Source organism: Clytia hemisphaerica, unplaced genomic scaffold (assembly GCF_902728285.1).
Source record: "Clytia hemisphaerica strain Z4C2 unplaced genomic scaffold, Clytia hemisphaerica genome assembly, whole genome shotgun sequence".
Lineage (NCBI taxonomy): Eukaryota > Metazoa > Cnidaria > Hydrozoa > Leptothecata > Clytiidae > Clytia > Clytia hemisphaerica.
In genome coordinates this window covers 399,557-412,103 of record NW_027104093.1, presented here as the reverse complement: position 1 = coordinate 412,103, position 12,547 = coordinate 399,557, and positions in this window count along the sequence as shown.

Genomic DNA, 12,547 nt, shown 5'->3' with positions numbered 1-12,547 from the left:
TTGGTTACCCTTATGGGGGGGGGGGTGTCGCACATAAAAATCGACATCGACATCAAAAGAATTAATCGTAAACACGGTCATTAAAATTGGTCAAATGGAATTCGCGGGAAAAATTGCTGACGTTAGCGAAATCGTTAAAAAAACATAAATGGTAGACAAAGCGGCGGGCAGATCGACTGGGAAATTAGTAAACATTCTGGTGGGTGGTGACTCTTGCTTTAATGGAATCAGACTTGGAGCTTTTTTTCTGGTAATTGGCAGTAGATTTAGATTTTGTGTATTCTATTGGTAATTAATACACCACTTGTTAATATTTGTTTTATTTCAACAATAAAGTCATAGATTTTCTGGGTATAAAGAACTGATATTTATCCAGTTTTGAGTTTACAATTTATGACTTTCAGTTAGGGAAACCATCCAGGATCCTGCCATTCTACAAGCCAGCAAAAACTAAATGACACTTGTTGCGGAACGACCGTTTTGAGGGCGCGAAGCGCCCGAATAGGGAGTGTAGCATCCTTTGGCAAGATCTGCGTACGCGGGGCGTAAATTTGTATTATGTTCAAAAAAGTGTTTCCAAAACTGCTACCTCCGACGATAAATGTTTAGCCACCGGAAAGAAGCATTTACCTCGTAAATTTTATTGAAAAATAATTTTAGTAAAACTTTGGTTCTGTTTTTGTAATTTTTTTCAAAAATCACACATATTTTTAAAAAAAGTAAAAGTGTATCTAAAATTATATCGAGTTTGACTATCCAATCAAGTGCGAGATGTTTGTTTTTGTGTCGTTGCTGCTACTTTCATTTTTGCACACTTGCGAAACATAAACAAAGATGGCGATTTTTGTCAAGGCAGAATCCTGCTGATTTTTTAAGCTACTGGATGCATCCTTTGCTTGTAAAATGACGTTGCTGCTGTTCACACTTAATGGAAATTTTACTCGAGTATCATTCTAGGTTTTTTTACCACTTCCTCTGGGAGAGGTGAGATCTGTCCTACCCTCCACTTGCTGATGTGGTGGCTGTCAACTGCTGAATGAAATTTTCGATAAATGGTCACAATGGTCTGATGGTTGTTTACCTTGTGGCATTCAAACTTCATGGTACGTTTTTGTGATAATTTGATTGGAGTAACCGCTCCTATTTACATCAATTGATCTCACCGAAAAACTATTTTTATGACTTGATCAAACCAAACCAAACAGCAGTCAAGTCAGATTTAAAACAATATTTGGATTTCGAAATATTTTAACGTTTTAAAGACTTTATAATTTTATTGGAAATGTCATTATTAAATTTTACATTCAGCGGGCATTGTTGCCAAACAATGATTTTTTTGTCACGTTGCCGTTGTTTAACAATTTGAGTAAATGCTTTTATATACAAATCAAAGAACATTGAATATTGGGTGATTGTGGTCAGTAATATTCGTTGAGGTTATCGTACCTCGATGTGGTTTGAGATCAAGCACATTACACGATTCCCATCCATCCAGATTCGATAATACAATTCGATACCTTACTTGAAAACAGCTCTGGCCGAAACATGTTGGAAATTTGTAGCATAATTATAATAGTATTTTTTTCTCGATCCTCGTCCAATATATACAATTTCGATATACAATAATGTACGTATAATGCAACACAAGAAAGGGGTAAATTGTGAATGTTTGAATGCAATGGTTGCTGCCTTACTACAATCTAATAATGTTTCAAGAGGTTTATATACAAGAGATGGGTAAAAGTCATTGCAAGATTTGTTTTTTGATTGCATGAATTAGATGAATCTATGAAAACTAGAAAATGTACTGAATTACAGTATAAACTATTGATACCGTCAACTGCTCTAACTTGGGACGATTGGTCAAAATATGAGACTGGTTGATATCTGGTCTGTATTTTCACTTACTGTTAAATATCTTTGACTACAAATTTGTTTTTGTGTATTTTTTAATACGCCGTTCATTAAGTCAAATCAAAACAAATGACTTTGGAGGTTCGGTGAAATGGTGGCCGAATTGCCGTCCCATGTTTTGTCAGATAGTCCCAAGTTAGAGCAGTTGACGGTATTTTTGTGACAATGGAATCCACTTTTTACTGTTAGTTAGGACATCCTACTTATCAAAAGCTCTATTTTCTTGATCACGATTTCACCTTGAATATTCAAAAACTACAACAGCAAAACAATCAAAAGAAAGACTACATGATGCTTTTTTTAAGACACATCAAACTATTTTTAGTTCAAAAGCCTTGTATAGAATACTCTCAATATGAGCTATGATGCTAATTTTTAGAGTTTTAGTTTTTATTTTTGATATTATTTTTTGTTATTTTACTGTACCCTGTGGAAAGTTGTATTGAGCAGATATTTTTGTAATTTTGATCAGCAAGATTTTTTAAAGCTGTTACAGTATAAAAGTATCACAAAATCGAGTACAAATGACTTTTATTTCAAATACCCCCAGGTGCTTTTGGAACTCTGTCTTCATACATTTCTAATTTTTCAAACATTCTCACTGGCAATAAATTCAACGTGAATTGTAAGGTCCTATTAGTTTTTCTTTTTTTTGTAATTCTTCATTAATAATGGAGTAGTACATTTTGAGATTTCTTCGCTTTGCGAAAACAGAACGCTCGTTCCGCAACCCCTTTTATGTTGATAAACTTAAGTTTCTTACTATTTTCCATCAAAAACAACCAAAAACATTGCTACTTCCCAAAGCTGGAGACCAAAACAAATTATCTTCCAAGATTATGGCGCCCTTTTGGATCTATTGTTATGGCCATCTAAAATGGTGGAAAGAGTTACGGAAAGACAGGGGCGCCCGCTAGCTTCGAGGGTGGTAACGCCAAAACGCCCAATATGATCTTCCAACAAAAAGCGAGCGAGTTAGTTACCGCGCGAGTTACGTCATACACTCCACCGCAGCGCACAACGAACGGTGTTTTAGTGAATATCAATAATAATAAGAATATCTTATGTGCTTAAATTCAGTAAACTTTAAGTGCTTCATTGAATATTAAGAAGATAAGAAGATAAAAAATGCGCTGGATAATTTTCATTGTAACAGTTTGGTCAATCATTGCTGAAAGTTTGAAATAAAAATTCCGACGCAAAAAACAACTTCAGCCAATAAAAAGCACAGTGTGCTTATATTTACTATGTTTGCTACATCGTCTAGGCTAAAAAAAGTGCGAAAAGACACGAACGTCATTTTTTAATGAGTGTTGGTATGATTTTTAAATCTTGGTCGCGTACATGAACTCGCCAAATGTTCCTAACTGACTTTATGTTTTAATACTAAGGGTCAGTCACCTTCTACTTCTATACCATTGTCGATTAGACTGCCAGAGGCCAAGTTTTCATCAGAGATCCTGTGACAACATGGCGTTCTAAATCATTTAGAACGCCATGTCTGACAGTCTGACAAGGTAGGGTTTTTCATTCGGAAGGCGTTGCACTGCAAAACGTTCGAAAATTAACAATCAAATTTATTTTCAAAACCCAGAGCTTGAATCAAAACATCATTGTTGAAAAGAATTTTGAGTGACAAAAATAAAGTGAGAGGGATGATGCAAATATTGATCGATAAAACGTTTTCTCGTTATATATCTATCTTTTGGCTGATCTGAAATATAGGATGTATCAAAAGAAGATTAGGGGCAATCGAAAAATTGTTCTATTCGCGTNCGCGAACGATCTTTGAAAGAAAAATTAAAGTTTTGCTCGCGGTTTCTTTAACTCTCTTCCGAGATGATAGCGGTATTTTTTCAAACCACGCGCTTTTCCCAAAAAGCTTTCTTTTATAAGAACTTCGTTTTTACTTCGTCCATCAAAATCACAGGTTTCACCACCCCCGTATCCCCTTGCGATCAAGAGGAAAAAATCAAATTCAAATGCGCCAAGCCCGCTGAAGATTTCTGATTGCTCAGAGCGCCGAGCAATTTTTTTCCCCGATATTTTTTCCTATCCGTATCCCGTGATAGGGTATTGGGAGGTCGGGTCAGGTTGGTAGTAACGGCTGCACGTGCCGGGGCATACTCGGCGCCTTGGCCCCGCGGGTGCTAGTAAGGCTCGAATTTCAGTCAGGTTTAAAAAGGGGTTACTTTTCCCATATTATAATAACATTACCCCCGTCTTTTGCCAGTTCGGTATAATATGTTATGAATTGCGTGGTTTTGCTGTGCGGCGATGGCTCAACGGATAGAGCGCTGGCTTCAGAATCTGAAGGTCTTTCTTTGGTGGTGGTTCGAATCCCACTCGGTGAGAAAATTAGACTGGTCGAAATTGATGGACAAATGATTGACAGGTATGAAACTTAGTCTCAGAAAGTAGAATAAACAGGTAAGGTGATGAAATATAGGAAAGGGAAAATGGGCCGTCGCGCTCTGAGCATTTAGCGAAATGTCACGCTGATAACTATCAAAAATCTTCGTTTTTCAATCAGCTATTGCAGCTCAATAAATCAATGAAATAATTTGAAATAAAAAGTAAACAAACCTTGAACCTTTCATGAATCCAAATAAATAAAGCTATTCATCTAAAGTGAAGATTACATCTCAAAATAAAACGATTTCCAAAAACCTAATTCTGTCTGCCACTAAAAATTCTCTGCGGGGTCACTGGCAGGGTTAGTTACAACTTAGACTTTAGATTCAATTTGTATAGGCTGCACTACACTGCCAGCTGATCTGTATTACCAGACTTCCAAATGGGTCTAGTTAAGAAAATGAGATTATCATATAGGACGGGGGTTTTGTTTTTAGAAAACAAACTTCAAACAACATTGTTAAGAACTTCTACTTAAATATCACTTACTTACATAATTACTTTATGATTTATAAACCTTTTCTTAAATAAATGGCCTCTTACAAAGTCTTTTATGTTTGCCGCAAGCAGGGAGAAACATTTAATTTGACCCCCGGTTTTTTCTCTCTTTTTCTAGCTAATTTTTGCGCGTTAGTGTAGACACAACTTTAATCCGGGGAAATGAAGCGTTTTCATTGGTCTAAAATCATGGATGGTCACGTGACCAGAATTTTTATCCAGGAAAATGCCGTGTCCACAATGTTTTGCTTTAGTGAGATTGACCATTTTGTTGTTTAGATTTGAGCGGGCAAAACTTCTGTACAAACCAAAATATGGCTTTGTTGGAATACCGGTCGAAACACTTGTGAAATATCTTTATTTTGCGTCCTCGTTGGGTCTAAAAAGTGAGTCGGTCGGTCGGTTGGTCGGTCGTAAAAATTTTCGGATTTCCTCCTTCATCCATTTTTGGAGTATATTCTTGAAGGAAACTGCCAGCCAGCCGCAGCCAAAAAACAACCGCACGTTATGGGTGGTTTCAAATTATGACCTTTGAACAGTGTGATACCTCCGACCCAAAATGGCGCATGTAATGATAAACAAAATCAAAATGCCGTGAATGCGCTAGAAATCACTCGCAAAAATTCGGCAATAATAAAAATTTTAAACGAAGGAACGTCATCGACAGAAAAAGTCCGACAAATTGACCGACTCACCGACTCAATTCCTTTCAATTTTCGAGAGTCGGTCGGCGACGCGAAACGAAGATATTTGCGATTCCCGCCTAACCTGTTTATTTTTGTAAATATTTTCTTGTCGTCCATTTTTTTGTTTTCTTTTTCAAGTTTTGCTCATCGAAAAGCGCGGCAATGTAGTGTCTTCTTTTTTAATTGAGATCGCCAGCGCTTTCGAGTGTTTTGACGTTGCAATGTCTTCATTTTGAATATGGTGTTCGGATCGTTCACGGACTGGAACCTTTTTTATATCAACTACCGTGAGAGTGGGTAACTTGCATCAGTTGAGGCTAACATGCATAGCCCTTAAATGAATGACCCGTCTGGTCATTAAAATACAAAGTTAAATCAAAACAAAAATGGTAGAGTAGAGCTGCGAGCAGAGCTGAATATAGTTTATTTTAATGACCAGCCAGGTCATTCATTTGAGAGCTCTCAGGATAACTGGTGATATGTTTCTATTGATTTTGAATTAATGAGCTAACATGTTTCAATATGAAATTTAGTGTGATGGAAAATAACAGGTTTTTAAAAGAGGAAAGTCATTTTCAGAGCTCTTTCATTTTTCTCATAAAAAACATTTTCTATTGCGATCAGCCATGTTTACAAAAATCTCGAATTTCGTGATTTTTTTACTTGGCCTCGTTCAAAATCGGTTTGGTGTTGTTCTAGTGCTCCATTTATTTTAATTTTTGAAGAGATTGCAAGGATAGTTTGAGGATTCTGCTGGCACAAAGGAAGTTNCTCAACTTCAGTTGAGTTAGAATCTGAGAATGTGTGTCTGTGTGTGTGTGTGTGTGTGTGTGTGTGTGTGTGTGTGTGTGTGTGTGTGTGTGTGTGTGTGTGTGTGTGTGTGTGTGTGTGTGTGTGTGTGTGTGTGTGTGTGTGTGTGTGTGTGTGTGTGTGTGTGTGTGTGTGTGTGTGTGTGTGTGTGTGTGTGTGTGTGTGTGTGTGTGTGTGTGTGTGTGTGTGTGTGTGTGTGTGTGTGTGTCTGTGTGTGTGTCTGTCACCAAAACTTTGGGGCAGGCTGGAGACTTCAAAAATGGTCCGATTGGGCTGAAATTTTGCACACTTGATCCTTGGGCAAATCTCTGGGGGTGTTTTTTTCATTTTTTCAAAATTTTGATTTTTGGGGCCTTGGGACGAGTTTTTCGCCAAAACGAGGCTAAAACTTTGGGGCAGGCTGGAGACTTCAAAAATGGTCCGATTGGGCTGAAATTTTGCACACTCGATCCTTGGGCAAATCCCTGGGGGTGTTTTCTTCATTTTTTCAAAATTTTGATTTTTGGGGCCTGGGGACGAGTTTTTCGCAAAAACGAGACTAAAACTTTGGGGCAGGCTGGAGACTTCAAAAATGGTCCGATTTGTCTGAAATTTTGCACACTTGATCCTTGGGCAAATCTCTGGGGGTGTTTTTTTCATTTTTTCAAAATTTTGATTTTTGGGGCCTTGGGACGAGTTTTTCGCCAAAACGAGGCTAAAACTTTGGGGCAGGCTGGAGACTTCAAAAATGGTCCGATTTGGCTGAAATTTTGCACACTTGATCCTTGGGCAAATCCCTGGGGGTATTTTTTTCATTTTTTCAAAATTTTAATTTTTTGGGCCTGGGGACGAGTTTTTTGCCAAAACGAGGCTAAAACCCAAAATGCTATAATTTTTCTTAAGCCATTAAGTTTACAATTGGGCCTACGAATGATTTCAAAGATACTGAAGTTGAGCCAGTGCGGTTAGCACGTTCGACAGTTTATAATGAGCGAGACATAGGTTCTCTGATTACGCAATTTTCATATTGACATTTTCGAGGCATTTTGATGTAACTGCCTAAGTATATTTATAACTATGTTTTCATACCAAATAAGATATTTAATATTTATATGAATTTACAACATTCATATATTTAATATAATTAAGAGAAACCAAGTTTTTCTCAAAGAAAATGTTAAAAAAATTCAGTCCTGAAATCACACGCCTGTTTAAATCATGTATTCAAAAATTGGCCCGAGTGTGGCCCGTGCGTGGCCCGAACACGGCCCGAATTCTCGGGCCAGCTCGGGCCATACTCGGGCTTTACGCGAATTCCAATAAAAGTTTTGTCTCAGGCCATGTCGAGGGTCGTGGCGCACCGGACAGTCCAGTGTTTTACGATTTTGATTAATACTTTGATTAAATGGCCCGCGCAGTTTCGGACCATGTTCGGGCCAGATTTTCGAGAACTTGCTACGATGGCGCGTGTAATTTCAGGACCCAATATTTATATTTTAAATTCCTTATTTTAGCAAACAAATTTAAAAATCTTCATCTTTATTCAAATATTGTTCAAATATAAAAGTTAATCATCTATTTTCCAATTTTAAGTTAGGAAAATTATTAAAAAGAATGATTTGAATCTTACAATACAACTTTGTCAAACTGGTATTTGGAACTTTGAATTTGTCTAATGAAAATATTTAACAATGGATGATGATAAATCGAGGGATCGAAGTTGCGGTTATATATAGTCCGAACATGGCTCGAGCAAATCCGTATCAATTGTAAATACATGGCCCGAACATGGTCCGAACAAAATGTTCGGGCCGATTCAATAATACTTTTTTGTGGCCCGAGCATGGTCCGAACAGGCCCGAACATGTTCGGGCCATGCCGTGGGTCGTAGTGTTTTTGTCCGGTCGGTGTCAAAAAGTATCCTCTCGCTACACCGGACGTGGTAAGTCTGGTGTTAAATGCTAGGAGCTCTAGGCACCAGACATGCGTCAGAAAAAAATTAACGTGCACCGGACACATCGGACTTCAGACTTCCATAAGTCCGGTGTTGGGGTTGTCCGGTGGTAAAAAGTATTCTTATCCGACACTGGACATCCACTTTGTCCAGTCAGTTACATCAAAATGCCAAAAACATTTTGTTCAACCATACCTTCACTTCAAGATAGGCCACCATAGAATGAACTTCCTTTTATAGGATGAACCATATTCATTTGGCTTTCAGCCTTGCACTCCATCGCAGAGGCTAATCAATTTTAATGACTTTTTTGACTAATGACCAAGTTAAAAATTTTTAATTTTTTTATATTTGAGTATTAAAATAAGCATATCACATGACTTTCCGTTGGCAAAGAATAAAGGTTTAATATTTTTCTCTGGGCTAGTTAGTAAAATATCTCAAATAGGCTCTGTGATGGAGTGCAAGGCTGAAAGCCACATGAATATGGTTCATCCTATAAAATGAAGTTCATTCATTTTTTCTTCTTTTTGCAAAAGTTCTAGGAATGAAAATAAAGGGATAATGATAATTGAATAATATCCACTGATGATCCGTGGCACTATTGTAAAGCTAAAATCGCTTTGCGTACTCTTCGCTTGAGAAGTTGATTGACAGATTAAATTTTTCACCTGTGCAGGCGTTCTGCGAGCATTCTCGGCTCAATCCTTGGACCGTGTTAAGAATGGTAGACTCATAATTTTGATGGAAGTTGTTGGAATGTTACTAGACTCTTGACAGAAAATCCTTTGTTTTATTGTCAATGATGACAGTGCCAAGAATAATATGACCAAGTGATGTTTATTTATGTTATTCTTTGTATTCTATTAATTGACCCTGACTCTAAAGATAAGGAATATACGAAATATATTATGACAACCATTATACAAAATTAATATAAATATAATTTAGGAAAATTTAATATTATTAATACGATGCAATGGTAAATTTTATAAACTCTAGCATAACAAAAAAAATAAATGAAAAAAAAAATATATAATTTAAATAGATGAACACTAAAAAAAAAATATTACAAAAAATTAAAAATTATAAAAACCTAAGACTTCAATGAAAATCACTGTCCGAGGCATGGAGTGAGATCCTGTCATCGCCGTCATCCTTGTCATTGTTAATAACGATCGATTCGTTCACGTCTGGTTGAGCATTTTGTTCCTCTATTAAAACCACTATTCGTCGATCCACATTCGAGTCACATCTCTTTCGGTGTTGTCTTGCAAGATGCTTGTAATACTTTTGTTGTTTCTTCGTTCTTTTCTTTAGTTTGTTTTTCCCCATCTAAGATAAAGTTAGCATATTTCAATGTATCGTCTACGAGCTTTTCTAACTCTTGTTGATACCCTCTGCGGAATGGTTCCTTCTTCCGGGTGAGTGGGTTCATCATTTGGGGGAAGGGGTTGTGGGGCTGTTTGAGGGAAAACTAGTGGGGGAGTTTGCACTGGGGGTGCTTCAGGAAAGGTAGTCTCCCCATGATGCTCCTCCTCTATTAACTGCTTTGCTGCTTCTTCTAATTCCTGATTGCTCTGAGTGGTTTTGCGTCCTTCCTGTTGTGGTGTGGTGTCAATGAAGTATTGGCATTTTTTGACATCATCTAGGTGCCTTAGTAGGGTTTTCGTTGAGAATAAATCTCTTATGAGAACACTTTTCATTTCTGGATTTATTTCCTGTATCTGATAAGGAGAAGGTAAGAATATTGGATCGAATTTAGATCTTCTTGTATAATTTCGAACTAATACCAAGTCCCCTTGCGTGATATCAGAGGATTTTCGGTATTTTGAGGCATTAATAACCTCTTCATGTTGAATTTTCTTTTCTTTGTCTAGTGCCCGTGCTTTTTTGATCTCATTTTCAGTCAAGGCCTTTCTTGGAAATTTGTCTTTCAGCCCGTCCCTGAAAATCATGCTTGCAGGTGGCACACCCGTTGCTGGGTGAGGGGTCTGTCGGTATGTTTTGAGCGTTTCTTGTAAGATTTCTGCTTCATTCGTTTTTAAGTGCTGATTAATCTTCATTGCTTTTCCCACTGTTTTCATGAATGTCTCGGCTGGGTTTTGACTAGGAAAATGAGGGGATGAAAACCTTGTGGCAACACCATGGGTTTTAGTAAACTCCTCCATTTTTCTGCTGCTGAAAGGAGGACCATTGTCAGATATTTGATTTTCAGGATATCCATATTCATCATAGATCTCCGCTAGTGCAGGGATAACTTTATCAGCTTTAGTTGAGGCTACGAGCTTTGCTGCTGGGTATCTTGATCCCAGATCTTGAACAACAACAATATGCTTGGATGATGGCATGGGACCAAAGAGGTCTACTGCCACTGTGTCCCAAGAGTTTTCAGGTACCCTGTGACTGGTTATAGGTTCCTTTGTCTTTTTATCAACAAACAATGCGCAATCACTGCAAGAACTGACAAAACTTTTCACCTTATCGTACATTCCATGGAAGAAAAAATGGAACCTAAGTCTCCTTTCAATTCCACTTTGTCCTGGGTGAGATCCCCTGTGTGCTAGTTCAATAGCTAGTTTGTGTAGTGATTCTGGAAGAACGATTCTATCATCCTTGAGTATTATACCGTTCGCCATAATGGTTAGTTCCGACATAACAGGTCCAAATCTTTTAACCTCTTTGGAGACGTTCTTAGGGATTGATTGATAGCCCTTCCAGAGATATTTTTGAATGTGACTGAGTGTTTTATCATCAGCGGTTTCCTGAGCGATTCTCGCTAGTGAAATGTGATCAACGACTTGTGTCATATGAAGTGCGTATAGAAGATTATTGAGGTCATTGCATTCTTCTCTCTGGCCAATTGGAAGACTGGAAAGTTTTCTCCCATGACGACTCATGTAGTCTACTTGATTAAGAGACCCTTTCTGGTATTCAACAATGAACGGTATGTCTTGATGATTCAATTTGATTCGCTTTGTTCTAATGGAACCAGAACGCTTTCCATTGAATATGTGTACCAAGGGCCTGTGATCAGTGATCACCTTGATAAGGGCAGGCGAACCTACAACATATTCACGGAATCGTCTGAGTCCAAAGTCAAGGCTAGCAGCTTCTAAATCCAATTGAGGACAGTGTTTCTCAGAATCATTGGTTGTCCTTGAGGCTAGAGCAACTGGTTTTTGCTTCTTCTAAAGACGGACCTTGTGCTAAAATTGCGCCTAGCCCCGTCTTGTGACCATCAACAACAATAAACGTTCTAGCATTTGGGTCAAAATAACGCAGGAGTACGTCCTTACGGAATGCTTCTATAAGGGAGTAGAATGCATCATTGTGTTTCTTTTGCCATTTTAACCTTACCCCTTTCTTTGTAAGCTCCCTCAAGGTAGAAGCTTTTTGAGAGAACCCTTCAATGAAATCAGCATTACTCTGCATCATGCAGATAAAACTGATTAACTCCTCTTTGTTCTTAGGAGTGGTGAGGTGGTTCAAAGCTTCAACCTTTTCAGGATCTGGTCTTATACCACCTGCTGAAACGACCATTCCCCAGAATTTGATTTCTTTTGCCCCAAATTTGCATTTATCCTTGTTGAGTGTGAGTCCTTTTTCTTGCATTATGGATAGAGTCTTCTCAATTATATGGACATGCGATCTTTCGTCATCGGTGGCTATTATAATATCATCGTGTATGACGTGAACCTCAGGAAGATTTGAGAACAGAGGCTGAAGAGCTGCATTGAGCTCCCCTTGTGACGGCTTTAACCCCATGACTAATCTCTTATACCTATAGAGCTTGCCATTTAAATGAAAGACTGTAAGATTCCTAGCATTTTCTTCTATTTCTAATTGCCAGAACGCTGATTTTAAATCAATTTTGGAAAAGACCTTTTTGCCAGATAACTGGGCCTTAATATCTTCTGGACGTGGAATGGGGAAGTTTGATGAAAGAAGCGCCTTATTTAGGTTCTTGGCATCAAGGGTTGCGAATGTTGCCATCGTCTTTAGGGGCTATCACTACATTGGAAATCCATGGGGTCTGTTGACCTGCAGGGAGTTCTTCAATAACATCTTGGGTTTTCATTTCATTTATGACCTCCTCCACACGACTTTTAAGGTGATAAGGAATTCTCCTAGGAGGTTCTGCAACCGCCTTAATGTTTGGATTGGCAGGAAGCTTGACAAGATAGTTTTTTAACTTACCGATTCCATTGAAAATTGGTGTCCTCTTAGTAATGATGTCTTGTAGATTTTCTTTCAGTAAATGATCTGTGAGATGGATCATTCTGACCGG